Here is a 7773-nt window from a genome sequence, read left to right on the forward strand (position 1 = left end):
GTAACCACCTCGACTGGAATAACTATGAGAAAAACCCATCGAAGACTAACCATTAGCCTGACCAGGGCAATCACTAACGAAAGACTGATATCCATCACTAATACGGAGCACTGCCTAAGCAGGATTACTAGGAAATTCTAAGGTTAATATGACTGAATATATGGTATTTAACCTAAGAACTGCTATATCTAAATTAGGAACTACTGCAGCTCCCATTGAATCTAACCTAATGGCTAGGCATCTTATCATTGTCCCCACAAGCCTCATAGTGCATATCCTCCATCACTAGAGCATGTAACTTAGAGAAAGACCTACCCATAACAACTAGACTTTGAATTGATATATGAAGGGGAAGTCTAAACTCTCTAACAAAGAAATGAACCCTCTCAAACTCAGTACCCAAAATAGAAGTAGCGTGCTTATCCAACTCCTAAAAAAGTCTCATTCTTTACAATTTTCAAAGGGCCATGCTCCAATCTATAAAAATTAATCTCTCAAGCTATCCCTAAGGCTGCGTAACATATACTTCTCAAAGCAGATCTCAGAGAACTAAGTCCATGTCAAAGGAGAAGATCCCTCTAGCTTATAATTAGGATATCCTCTTAACTAATATTGAGTAGTTAAGTCCAAATAAATGGTAGTTCAATCCATACAATGAATCTCAACTATCGCCAAATTATGAAGTCTATCCTCACAAGTATTTAGAAACCCATACGCATTCTCGACTGGTAACCCAAAAAAACAAGGTGAAGCTAATCTCACCAATATACCAAACATCTTATAATCCTCGATCGATAAAGCATGCTAGGAAAAAATTAGCTAAACAACTACCAACTGAGAAATCGGCGGTGTAGTAGGGACCTCAACTTTAGTAGCCGCAACTTTATAGTGTGCCTTTCTCTTAGTTTAAATTTGATCTATAGACTATGAACCATCAGATGGTTAGTTTAAATTTGATCTATAGACTATGAACCATCAGATGGTACAACATAAATTATTTTGGAGTCTAGGATGGTCCCTACAAATAGCTGGGTAAGGTAGAAAAATATCTGGCTAAGCAAAGGTAATGGGGTCTGGTGGAGACCCCCTATCCTGGCCCCTAGTTGGGAAAACATCTCATAGCTGTCCATGATCTCTCTGGTAATCCAAAAAAAGGAGTAGGATCCCTAGTCTTGATCTCGAGACACTTATCTTGTATAGCAGCAGAACGTCTCCTATCCATCTGTAAAAAAAAGTAAAGTAAAAGGATTTCTTTAAAAACCAACTCAGACACTTAGCAAAAAGGAGTAAAAAAGGTGGAAAATTCCTAAAAATATCCTATAGCCTCCCAAAGATAGGAAACGGACATCATTGATCAAATGCGCAGGACACTACTTGACATTTTCTATAGAACCAATAATATTTGTAAAAATTAGGCTCTAATACAAATTTTTCATAACCTAAACTATGTGTCATGATGGCACCTACTACTCCCCACCAGTAGGTAAGAAAAAACATAAACCAAAGCTAAATGCAATGGGTGAACTTTGTGGAAAATTCCCCGCATAAGTTAGAAAACAATATATGCAACTTATAATTAAACAAGGCAAGGATAGAGATAAAGTGTAATCGTACAATTTAGAAATCCATCCTAAAACCTGGTAGAACCATTACAGGAGCAACTATAAATTCAACTAAAGTCATAAAACATCAACATAATACTATCTTTAAAGTAAAGACTAGAAATAAAAGATAGGAAAAAATAGGTGACTCCAACTTAAAAAGCGTACCCTTTCTCCAAAAATCCATAAAATATGATCATCGATCAATTGCAAAAGAAAGTACTCGAATCTACACCGAAAGGTACAAAAATATAGTATGAGTACCAAAACCATGGGTACTCAATAGGCACAATTACCCAACTGAGCTAAAGCATGATATAAATATGATAAAGTGCATGATAGCATGACTAAATATATGTAAAAAAACATGTACCTGAAATTACTCTAACATCATTGTTCATTAACTAGTGAATAATCTGAAGTAATAACAAAACATAAGGATTTAACATATGTAGTTGTAACTAAAAAATTGGCCCCCATGAGCCAGTTAGAGCACAAAGGTATATAACTCAACATAGGCACTAATAAATCTTAATAGTACAACCAAAGATAGAAAATCCAACCATCCTTCGTTTACCAACAAACCATTATTTCCATATAATCATTATTTGTAAACATACCATAAATTACCCACTAATCATGATTTACCAATAAACCTTCATTTATCATCTAGCCACCTCTTGTCAACTAAGTATCATTTACCAACTAGTCATCTCTTATCATCGAAATATCATTTATCAACTGGTTATACATTTATCAACTGGTTATCTCTTATCAACTAAATATTATTTATCAATAATTATCTCTTATGAACTGAATATCATTTATCAACTAGTTATTTCTTATCAACTAAACATCATTTATCAACTAGTTATCTCTTATGAATAGAACATTACATATCACTCTTATGGTACCACTAGAATCTATCTATGTCATGCCACACTATAATCATTTTGTCTTTTTAAGATTAAATCGGTATCCCAATGATCAGTATCATAACCAAATACTAGACTTAATTCGATAATCATATACATATTCAAATCAAAGGAAATAGTTGGACTTAAACTAGTAAATATATATATATATATATATATATCATTAATAACATAACCATCCTCCATTCTAGAGTGAGGAATGTATGTTCATCGTTAATGCCATCATCAATATCTAGACTTAAATCGGTAATTATATAATCTATAGCTTCATTAAGAGAATTATTACTAACGTAATCAAAAGCATGAATAACTTAACATAATCAATAAGTATGATTACTAGCATAGGCAACATATATGATCATTAGAGAAAAACCAATAGAACGACCACTATCATAATCAATATGAATAATCACTTACATAATCATTAATCATAATTGTTAGGATAACCAATAGCATAAGCACTAGCATAATCAATAGAGAAACTACAATCATGATAAATAGCAAAATCAATAAGCACAATAATTATCACTGGGCGTCAACTCTTAATATCAACAATCATAACTATCGAGTGCTAGTATTTCTCAATATTTCTTGATAAGCATTTGCAAGGGGTATAACGAGCGTATAAAGTTTTTTTTAGAACTAACACAAGTCTTAGCATAAGGTGGGTCAAAGGGCCCACTTCTAATCCTAGAAATATATTCCTAGGGAAATTTTACCTCGGACAAGTTTAAGTTATCTAAATATATTTATATATTTTCAATAAGATATAATTTGCCCTAAAATTGTAGTCCTTCCCAAACACGAATGACTAAGTCAATTCCACTAACATATTAGTAACTAGGGTACTCTTCCTTATCTTATGAATCTAAGGCCAATTTTACCCAAGAGATAAATTTCTAAGAAAAATTCACCTAATTTGATTAACTAGGGTATACTCATTCTAAACATGAGTAATGAAGCCCAATTCACCTAAGGAATAAGGAAATAACTTAAGTACTCCAAGTTTATTATTTCAAAGTATCCCAAATGCTCTAAATAATCTGTCTTTCAATTCATCAAATAAACACCTACAACCCATCCCAAATCTAATATAATAGAATAGACATAGTAATGATAAGCTCAATCTATAAGGAGGGTAAGCCTAGCCTACTTGGGCACCGATGAAAGCCAAAAATATTTGATAAATCTCTATTTTTCCCTTTCGAGAAGACTCCACAAGATGCCATGCTATAAATATCAAATTCTACTCATTATTATAATGATAATGAAACCCATATTATACTATTGTTCTTTAAGTCCAAAAAATTATACCAAAACCTCATATAGGTCCCATATACAGAAATTGCATTTCATGACGCCAACCTAGCCTAATCTTAAGCTCCAAGAATAACTACCTCAAAAATAAGTAAAATCCAAGCTTTATTGGGGAAAATATCAAGCCCCCAAGTTTTACAGATATTGGACAAGGAAAGTAAAAATCAATCATCAAATTATAGGAATCTTACCTCAAATCCAAAGGAGAATCATGAAATAAGAGTTAGTCAATCTTCCCCAATTACCCCCAATCTTAAATCCTAAGGTATCAATATCTTTATGGTTTTAGTTCTCTTAGAATGGATGAAGAATAGAAAAATGGGCTAAAAGTGAGTATTACCCTTCTTAGGTGTTCGGGTAGCACTATCACAACTTAGCACCTCGCGATTGCAGCTTCTAGCGACTATTAGACGAGATGCATTTATGAAATATGCCCACTATTGTAGAACATACTGGCCTACCCAGTGAATTGAGAATGTGGACACTGGATCGCTATTAGAGAATGCACCAAATACAACTGAGACTTGGAATTTTCCAAGTCTCCGCTAAGTCCTTGATATACATTTAGAATCCCTAATGCACAAACAAATAATGCAACCATACCAAATTTGGTATTCCAAACTCAATGAAACAGTCAAAATATCAATTCCAGGTTATTTTTCTTAAAAATGGGTCCCACTCCCATATTCTATTTTTTTAATATTCCAGCCAATAGGTTGAAATAAGCTCAGGTACCTCAGACCCAAATCAAGAGTCTTCCTAGACTAAAATTGACTCTATTGCTATTGGAATATTAGAATTAGAATATAAGGTATTTTTACTAAAATTTCTTCCTAGTGACAATTTGGAACCAATAGATACTACAAAATAAGGAATTGTCTCTAAAAATAAAATTAAGTACCCGATAATCGAACATTCAGTCCCATCAAGTCGTAAATGACTTAGGGAAACTATTGAAAAGTTACAATGGCATAAATAAGTGAAACTAGCAAAAATAACCTAAAGGTCATTATAATTGGTTGACCAAGTTTACCCATTTCATTCTAGTTTAAATTTCTTGTGGAATTGAGAGGTTGGCCTATATCCACACTTGTGATATTATCCTAGTGTATCTTATCTAAAATTGAGGTTCAGTATTCACATTTAACTATTGGAATACCTTTAGATGATTTGGGTACTTGAGTTAATCTTAGCATAATATTTTACCCCCAAAGTAATGGAAAGTCTGAGAAGACTATTTTGTTATTGGATGATGTGCTCTATGCTTGTATTATAGTCATTGGTATCTAGTGGGATCAAACTTATTTATTTTTAGAGTTTGCATATAGTAATAGATACCATTCTAGTATTGATATGGCTTATTTTAAGGTCTTGTAGGCTAGATGTTATGTCTCTCTATTTGGTTAGTTCGATGTTGCTGAGGTTATACCTCGATGTATGGATTTGATTTACATGTATTTGGATAAATTTTTGATCATCCATGTTAGATTTCAAGTAGCTCAGAGTAGCAACAATGCAATGCAGATCATAGACTTTGTGCCTTGAGTTATGGTGTTGGTGATCGTGTTTCCTTTCTAGTTTGTTTTATAAATTATGTGATAAATTTGTAAATAGGGTTAATCTTAGCCCTAGATAAATTGGGTTGTTTGGGATTCTTCGTACTATTGGTGATGAGGCTTATGAGTTGCTTTGCCCCATGATTTATTAGTTGTTCATCCAGTTTTTCATGTTTTCATGCTTTGCTGTTACATTCCTTGTTATTCTAATGTAATTTATTGGGATTCAGTTAGGTTACTTTAGAGTTCATCTTTTATTGAGGAGTCTATCTCTATCTTGGATAGGGATGTTAGATGGTTGCTCTATAGAGATATTCTAGTAGTTAAGGTCAAGTAGATATATCTACTTATAGATGAGGTTACTTAGGAGGTCAAGTATAATATGCTACTCTTATCCCTAACTTTTTTATGGATTCAGGTATTTTTCCCTGGCCTTTAGTTTGAGGACAAACTAGATTTTTAGCAATGTATGATATAATGACTTATTTTTTGATGATTTATGTGAAATATTAATATCAATGTGATTATTCAATTTTACCCCTCTCTATAGTTGTGTTATGGCATTTTTGGGGTATGGGATTCATGGTAAGATTCATCTTTACCTATTTGGTGACTTAAAAGCTTTATAGTTGACTTTGATCAACATTCATTGATTTGTATGTCAGATGGAAAAATAGACTATGCTAACTGATCTAGAACATTAATTTTAGGTTGATAACATGGTTGGTATTGTTTATGGATTTTATATTTAATTTCAACCATTGAATTGCAAAGTTGTAAAATTGGATTTTGAGGGTCAACTTTGTAAAAATGTCAGTTTTTTAAAAATTTGATGTCACCATTTAGTCTGAATCATTTAATTTGATAGGGTTGCCTTGTTCATTTGCATTCATGGGATTTCTAGTGAATATCAATAGGTGTAGAGAATCCTGGAATTCTCCAAGGCTCCAGCTGGTGCTGGTGCACTCACAAAATTGATGGGTCAGTCGTATAACCATATGCAAGTGTCATATAAGCGACATCTTTGTCACGATCGTGAGACTCGCGTATGTGATGATAGGTTTGCATATGTTATACCTACCCTTAGTCTAGGTACCGTGTACATGACTCGATGATCCCGTATGCGATGCCTAAGTCCTTTATTACCCATGTTTCACCATTTATCACCATTTTGATACTTGGAGCTTAGGGTTTCAAGATTTTGAGCAATTTCTTCCACTTTTTAGCTAGGGCAACTTCCATAACACATATTTTAACTATTTTCTCCAAATTTCATCATTTAATTCATGTTTAAACATGAATTATAAAGGCAACGATTGGGAATTTTTTTGGTAAGGCCTAAAACTTGTTATTGTCCAATTCAAACCCATTTTCAACCCATTTTTTCTTGAGGGAGTTTCTAATGTAATAATTATCACTTTTTCATCTATGAAACAACTTCAATTCTTTATTTTAAAATGAATATTAATGATTTTTGTCGGTAATGCTTAAACATGGATTTTCTTTAATGGGGACTTCATTTTTAACTCATTTTTACTTAGGTTTTTAGCTCTAAACTCCTATAAATTTGGGGAAACAATTTTCAAGAATAAATTTATAATTTTACCCTTTTTTTGAAAACCTATTTTAGTGTTATAATTTGACCTTGACACATAAATAGGAAATATCAGTATCGTTGGTTTTATTTTGAAACATAGATCCTCCATTTGTAAGATTTAGTTGATTTTATGTCCACTCAGATGTAGTAAGGCTTCAGATTGAAGGCTTTCGGAATGGTTTTCATCATTCGAGGTATGTTATGGCTTAACTTTCTTCAGATTAATTAGGTAGTTAATGTTGATACAAAAGCATGTTAAGGGTATGGCAACTAATAATGGAAATGGCTATCATTATTTTTTCGCGCCCGTGTGGGTACTTATATACTGATGTATTTGGTGGTTTTTGAACATATTTAGTATATATGATCGTGTGGGTTCTTATATGAATTTGTTGGTCTTGTATATGTGAAATTAATTGCATACTATTAATGAAAAAGCCTAATGTGGTATCAATGGTGTAATTTAATTATATTATTCTCTCGTGGCATATGGTTTAGGTTGGAATTCATTAATGGTTTGAAATATTAGGTGGATTATTGGCTCACTTGGTTGGTATATGGGTTGGATATGGAAATTCTTATTCTTATTGTTTTTTAGAATTCCATCGTCATATCATATTCATTCATGTAATTTTGGTACCTCAATGGGAATACTAGAAACACTGGCTTTTTATATACAAACTGTGACATCTATAAAACCATCTACCGATGGATATACCAGAGAGGAGATATGGATGTTACTGTTAGATATTGGTTGTATATGAGTT

The sequence above is a fragment of the Capsicum annuum genome, chromosome 5 (assembly GCF_002878395.1).
Source record: "Capsicum annuum cultivar UCD-10X-F1 chromosome 5, UCD10Xv1.1, whole genome shotgun sequence".
In the NCBI taxonomy this organism is placed as follows: Eukaryota; Viridiplantae; Streptophyta; class Magnoliopsida; order Solanales; family Solanaceae; genus Capsicum; species Capsicum annuum.